Source organism: Carlito syrichta, unplaced genomic scaffold (assembly GCF_000164805.1).
Source record: "Carlito syrichta isolate Samal-C Ts95f unplaced genomic scaffold, Tarsius_syrichta-2.0.1 Scaffold1562, whole genome shotgun sequence".
In the NCBI taxonomy this organism is placed as follows: domain Eukaryota; kingdom Metazoa; phylum Chordata; class Mammalia; order Primates; family Tarsiidae; genus Carlito; species Carlito syrichta.
This window is the reverse complement of record NW_006945658.1, coordinates 1-7656: the sequence shown is the minus strand read 5'-3', so window position 1 is coordinate 7656 and position 7656 is coordinate 1. Positions and strand designations below refer to the sequence as shown.

The 7656-nt window shown below is 38.7% G+C and overlaps 1 pseudogene; it reads right to left on the bottom strand.

The window, feature by feature from the left end:
* Positions 1 to 3184: 3184 nt before the first annotated feature.
* Positions 3185 to 7421, bottom strand: LOC103254067 (annotated as a pseudogene).
* Between the last annotated feature and the right edge of the window lie 235 nt (positions 7422 to 7656).

The following is a 7656-nucleotide window of genomic DNA, read 5'->3' as shown; positions in this document are numbered from 1 at the left end:
TTTTCTTTTTGTTGGCTTAGCCACTTTATTCAAGCATTATTTACAGAATTGCTTTACAACAATTGCCAGAAGATACAAAAATGTATAGTTACCACTATTTATACTTGAGGGAGACAAAAAACTTTAAACAACTCTGAGGGAGTCACACATTAAAAGTCTATTCATTATTATTAATTTTAAAAGTTTAAAAGTTTCATATCATCATTTAACAATTATTTTTCCCCAAACCGTTCTGTTCTTTAAGTATTTGCATAAATAAAATTTAAATCAGTAATATTTATTCATCTTAATACAGCAAAATAATATATGTACAGATTTTAAAATTCAGGTCTGTATAAGTTCAAATAATGTTATGTGAAATTCAAAATCAAACTTACTATGTAATGGTGACCTACAGAGAAAAGACTCAGTCTACCCATCTATGGCATTAAGGAGGACCCACACTGGGATTCACAGACATCCTTCAAAGAACATTCTCAACTTGAATAACCCCATTGTCATTATGTTCAAATCTAAACCTTCTACAAGGCTTTTCCACCTACCTAAAAACCTCATTCCTTTGAAAACAACATGGACAGATAAGAGAATAAAAACCCTTATTAATTCTAAATGTTAAAAAAGGAAGGATGTCAAAAATATCTCTTTAGGATCATGCTCTTTTTTTTTTTCTTTTGAGTCAGTCTCACTCGGTCGCCCAGGCTGGAATGTGGTGGCATGCTCAAGACCACTACAGTTAAGAAAGCACAAGCATGCTACCTGCTGGGTTCAGATGCTCCTTCCACCTCAGCCTTCCAAGTAGTTGGAACTATAGGCACAAACCACCATGCCCAGCTACTTTTTTTGATTTATTGTAGAGTTGAGATCTCTCCAAGTTTCCCAGGCTGGTCTCAGACCAACAGGCTCAGGCAATCATCTCACCTTGGCTTCTCAAAATGCTGGGATTATAGGTGTGAGTCACTGAAAATCATGCTCTTAAAGATGTTAAATACAGTATGATAATTGAATTTTTAAGCTGCTGGTTAGCCATTATTAATTATATTCTTCAATATTTAAACCAAATAATAAAATGTACAATTCAGGAAGTCACTAAAGAATAACACTTGAGCATATTTAAAATGAAGATGGAAATTTTTTAAATGATGGAGAGAATAAGTATCTACAGAAAATAGTGCTAATTCACAGCTCAAGATATCTATGATGCATAGCTTCATAGAACCATTCAAGGAACAATTGGATTTACATCATATTACATTTTGGTGGAAAACTTTGATTATACTTTTTTTTTTGCAAGAATCATCAATGCCAATAGCAATAACAGTGATTCTGAGTGTAACTTACATAAGTCTACAGTTACTAAACATCATTCAGGTCCTTGCAGCTTGAGTTGAGAAGCATTTGGTCCTACAATTCCAGGCAAAATTTGGTAAAATGGTAAATATATATCAGGAGAGTAATGACCAGTGAAGGAGTTAAGAAAGCACAAGCATGCTACTTGTTAAGAAAGAACACAGGATAATGTGACACAGCAGTACCCCTTTTCTGTTTATCATAATGTTGGACATCGTCAAATTGTTGGCTTCTACCCATAAAGGCATTTTCAAAGGTACTTTAATTTTGGTAAGAATTTAAACATTAATAAGCAAAACAGAAAGGTATGAAACATTTTCCCTTTTTCTTGGCTCAATGAATGCAGATTTTTTTAAACTTTATTTCCTTGATTTTTTTCTCTCCCACAAATATGCTCTTTTGTAACTGAACCAAAATAGGTATTCTTTGACCTCTGGTGCCACCTAATGGCATAAAACAAACTATCACCAAGTTCACACTGCTTTGAAAAAAACAGCTGTCATTCAAATCCATATGTATTAAGCCTCATTATTGAAAGGCCAGGTGTATACCAAACCTCAAAAATTCTAATGAGGTACAATTCTTACCAAAAAAAAAAATTACCTTACTTTTATCCTATGTCTTTAGGTAATTAAGAATGTAGAAAAATATTTTAAAAAATATTTACAATAAAAGGAAGCCTGAAGGGGAAAACGAGTTTGAAGAAATATTAGAAGGATGGATCTACTTCTACTGTCCAAAAAAATATCTTTTTTGCTAGTGAAAAAGGTTCTACAATGTTTAACTAAATTAAATTAGACTGACACCATATGTCATAGCATAAGATCTATTTAATAGCTTTGAGACATCTCAAGAAGGCAGTGAAACACCTTGCTGATTAGAAAAATAAAACCCAGATGGTTAGTACAGAAAATATAAATCTATAAATGGAAATTACCCAAGTTGTTCTATAAGCAACACCATACAAACTCACTCATAAATCTAGGCCATCAAAGGGAATTGGTGTATGTTTACATAGAATTCTTTAGAAGAAATGCAATCAAACGAAAACAGGCTTTCAATCTGTTTTCACTGGAGGCTCATTAACACTCATTTTATTTTTACCAAACACAAGTTTAGGGCCTACATATAAACACAGACTTTTTCTAATAGGGAGGTTGTGAAAATAACAGTAAAGGGATAATTGAACTTTAAAAGCTAATACCGGCCAAGTTTGGTGGCTCAGCCTGTAATCCCAGCACTTACAGAACCCGATTGCCTGAGCCTCGGGTTAGAGACCAGCCCGGGAAAGTTGGCAAGACCTCATCTCTATAATACATAGAAAATTTGCTGGGTGTGGTAGCACACGCCTGTAGTTTTGGCTACTTGGAAGACTGAGGCAGAAGGATCACCAGAGCCCAGCAGGTCAACACTGGGGAGGCTGTGAGTGTGCCACTGCACTCCAGCCTGGGCATCAGAGTGAGACTCCAACTCAAAAAATAAATATAAATATAGATATAAATAAATAAATAAAAGCTAACGTCTAAAAACCTACTTAATGCCAAATTTCTCCTGTACCCAAAATAAAAAATATTACTGAGGGTAACAAAAAAATTCTGGAAATGGATATAATATTTAGGCCACTGAATGAAGATAAGGTAATTTACACATCGATTATTAATTTAACTACTAGGCCAATCCTTTTTCTGTTTTTTTTTTTTTAAGCACAAAGCTCTCAAATCAGATATTATATCATAAAGGACACATATTTAAATAGTACCATTCTAATACTGGATCATAAAATCCAAAAATCACATTCTCCTGAATACTGTTATCAGCATACCAAGACTGACTAGTCCTATGTGATGATCTGATATGATCCATTCTCCCTAACTTTACCTTATGTTGTTGTCTTAGGTTTTGGTGGCCATTCTGGATCAACCAAGAGGTCCTATTTGAGGTACATACCTCACCTTTGGTGTCTTCTTCCTATAGTCCAGGGCCCAGGACAAGCAGCACTTTCCCCACTGATCCATTGACTCTTCCACCATGATAGATACAGGGGCATTAACAAGAACAATGATGAGCATAGTTATACATATATATGGTATGTAGTACACACACTATCTGAAGAACCTGACCAACAGAGGCAATTGAATACATGATGAATAATATGAGAAAATATAAGATAATCACAGATGAAGCAACAAATAATTCTTGTAGTAAGGTTACCTAAGGGTCTTCCTTTTGAAAAGGCAACTGCCACTATAAGTTACTGAAAACTGTACATAAAGAACATCGTGGTACTTTCAATTTTGCATATTACTTTCACCAAATTTGGTTTCATTGTGTCAGTGTGGAGAATTCCAATACAAGTTTCTTGTATTACAAGTATCTGAATGTGGATGCCACATTTTATACCAAGGTTGACCCAAACCACCACCCCAGATTGAAATCCAATGCATATGACAGTGTAAGACAAAACCAAAAGAGAAGCACCCCAGATATAAGACCTGGGGGTGGTCTTTGTGCCACAAGTCCTTTCCAGGCAGGATTTAAAATCATTGTAAATACCAGTAACAAAATGACTGCCAGATCAATGAAGAGAAACTGGAATTCTGCTAGGTTACTTAAGGTAGAATACAGGTGAGTAACACTGAAGTACTGAATAATACTGTACAATGCCATAAATTTAAACACACAGAAGGAAGTTATTAAAACAACATGGCCTTCCTTGGTAAGATTTGGCTCACAAGAAATACTAGAAGTTTTAGAGGTAAACAGAGTTGCAACTGAACCTTAAGTTCTGACAAGGAAATGCCTCTATGTGTCCTCTTCCAAGCACCACAATCATTTGTGCAAGCACCACAATCATTTGTGCTACCACCACACATCCCAACAAAGTAATCAACATTTTGCAATGCTTCTTCCAACTGGGTCTTCTGATCAGGTGCCACATGAGCAAACACAGTGCCATGAAACATCAACTTAGAAACAAGGTCTTGAAAATGCTTTAGTATTATTGAAAACAATTTTCCATTTATTGCAAAACTATAACAAGTCACCTGAAGGTCCTCTAAGCCATCATGGACCAATTTAATGGGAAAAGTCTCTGAGTTAATTACTGATGAGTTACTACAATGTGTTAGGGAGTCTGCATAATGTCAACTTATCTTGGAAATTTTTCCATCCTTTGGAGGCAGTGCTTCAGCAATAATAACTTTATCCTGAGGTAGACACATTCCACAATCTCTGGTCACAGAGACAATAGTCAACATATTGTCACCTGTGACCATGACAGTGTGAATATTGGCTTTATGCAAATCTTTGCATACTGCAGGGGTTTCTTGCTTTAATTTGTTCTGCATTTCCCTTAAACTCATAAAAGTCATGTTGTTTACAGTGCCATCTCTGCTAGTATTGTATTTTATGCAATGTAAGTTTCAACTATAATTTTCTGTGTGCAAGAGCAATCACATGAAAACTCTGTTTAGAAAAGTCTTCCAAAACCTTTTTGAAATCAACAGGAACAGTTTCAGGTTTACAAAGACTGGCAATCACCTCCAGTACTTCTTTCATGTTGGCATCCATCTTCTTATCTCCTATCATACTGGCAAAGGAGATGGGAACTGGCAAAAAACTCCTCTCTCAGGTAGTTCAAACAGCTCCATTTCTTGGTTTCCTGCAGGGGTAGACTCAGGAAACAGTTTTTGGGAGGAAGAACCACTGTGGGCATCATTCAATTATGAAGTGCTGTTTCTTCTTCAACTGCTTCTTGCAGAATCTATCCAAAGATTTCAAACAGTTTCAAATCAAGTGGGTCACCAGGAAGCACTCCTTCAATTTTTGTAAATGAATGACAAGTAGCCATACATGCAACAAACTGGGACTTGGACAACATCTCATTGCAAACGTTTTCTTCTGGTAAATGAAATTGTGTATTTTCCACTTGTTGAATTCCCCCAAAGATCAAAACCATCTTCAGTAAGAGTTTCAGTCTTATCAAAGCAAACAAAATTCAGCTATCCACAGGTATTTATTCTTTGGGGACTGATACAAATTTTTTTCAGTCTTATCTGAGCATACACGATACCAGCAATCATTGCAGCAGGAAGTGCAGGTGGTACAGTAATTGTAACAAAAGCAAGAGACTCAATAATTATTACCCCAACTTTGACCTCATTTAAAATGCTATAGATAATAGTGTGGATAAACACAATGCCTGCCACTGCCACAAGACACAGGGGAAACAAGTGGGCATTTCTGTCAAGTTTCAAATCGGTTGGTTTGGAATACAATATGGAATGAACAAGCTGTCCTTTGGAAGTACTAAATCCTGTTCTAACTACTATGGCTTTGATGTGTTCTCCGGTGTAGAAACAAGTCAGACAGCACAATGCAGGTGCCATTAGTAAGTACTGCATTACAAAGCATTATTGTCCCATTTAATTGAATGACCATGATATCCCCGGGGACAAGGTCAAGATCTCTTCTATTTTTTCATTACTCTACAAATTGAAACTCTCACAGCACTGTAAGCTGCCACCATATGATTCAACACAATATATTGCTTTCTGGTGGAATATAGTGAGCTTACAATTGATACTATAGACATAATCACAATAGCAAGAGTATAGTAATAGTATTCACCAGTGCTCCAGTATAACACTGAACTGCTGAATAACATAAAATGGGTTTAGAACCTCTTAGTTTTTTTTCTTTTTTTTTTTTATGGTGGAGTTTTACTCTGTCACCCAGGCTGGAGTGAAGTCACATACTCATACCACCACAGCGTTGACCTGCTGGGCTCCAGTGACCCTTCTGCCTCAGCCTTACAAGTAACTAGAACTAAGGTGCGCGATACCACACCCGCTTAATTTTGTATTTATTGTAGAGACAAGGTCTCTCAAGTTGCCCAGGCTGGTCTCCAACCCAAGGTTCATGCAATCCACTCACCTCCGCCTCTCAAAGTGCTGGGATTACACGCTGAGTCACCGAACCTGGCTGAGAACCTCTTTAATTAAAAGCTTAAAAACAGAAGGCACTTTCACCATAATTTCATTTACTCCATAAAGCAATTTTTTTTTAAGAAACCAAAATTGTGAATGGTATCATTCCGGAAATATTTTACACTATGGTGGGTGAAATAGCGAATAGTGACTGAGTCTGTGAATATTTGCTCATCTCATGCTCATTCTCTTCAATTGGATTCCCAACTAAATGAACGGGACGGCCATTTGCAACCTTACGCATGATAGATTTTTGATTTGAAAATGGATGACTTTCCAGAGAAAGAAAGCGAATTTTTGCATAAAACCATATTTTGAATTCATCAGTAGTCCTCAGCAGCACTACTTCACAGTCTCTAATTGCAGCTCGAATGTAAGCTGCTTTCACCGGTCACTCGAGCATCCAGTAGAGAAGGAAAAGGAGAAACCTGCCAGTGCAAATCACTCCTAAGGAAACGGTGGCAAGATTCCTGCGACTCAAATTATAACCGTAAATCTCCATTTCATCTTCTTGACCCTGATTGATAGTCTCACCCTCTTCTGTGTCTGTATCTACAGTGGTTTAAAGGTCTTGTGATTCAGAACTGTCGAAGATGACTCCTAAATCCAAACACCAAGATTCGAGGATGTTTCTGTCAGACTTGGTACCCGCCAACCTGACTACTCTACTGGCTCCTCCAGCTCCCCGTCACCACCGCCCACTCGCCCTGCTTCTTGGTGCTGCTCACCAGGCGCTGCAGCACTCTCTCCTGGGCGGCCTCCCCGCTGCAGCAGCCAGGGGTCCGCGGGAAGATGGTCGCTGCTGTCGCCGCCACCTCCTCGCCTCAGCCCAGGTCCTTCATCCTCAGCAGCGCCTGCGGCCACGCGCTGGGGCTCCAGATGCCTTTGCTGCGCACTGGCCAGCTGAGCCAGCCGGGCACAGGGGCGCCCCTGGCGGCGGCGTTCGGCGGGGCAAGGGGAGAATGAGGGAGGGCAGCGGGAGGTGGTGGGCGGGGAGGGGAGCAGGTTGCTCTCTGAGACCACCTCCCACCGCCCACGATGTAGTGAACCCCCCTCCCTTTCGCCTGTGGGCCGGCAAGGGAGCATGGATGCTGCTCGGGCTAGGCAGGTTTTCAAAAGAAAACTTTTTTTATACCATGCGGATCAAGTCTATATAGGTGGATAGTTAACATTTTCGTTCACGGTGTTGATCACAAAGTACTTGCCTTTTTGTGCATTCTTTTTCTTTCTTTCTTTTTTTTTTTTGAGTCGTTTTCACACTCCGTCTCCCAGGCTGAAGTATAGTGGCAGGTGCTCACACGGACACTGCAGCCTGGACTGG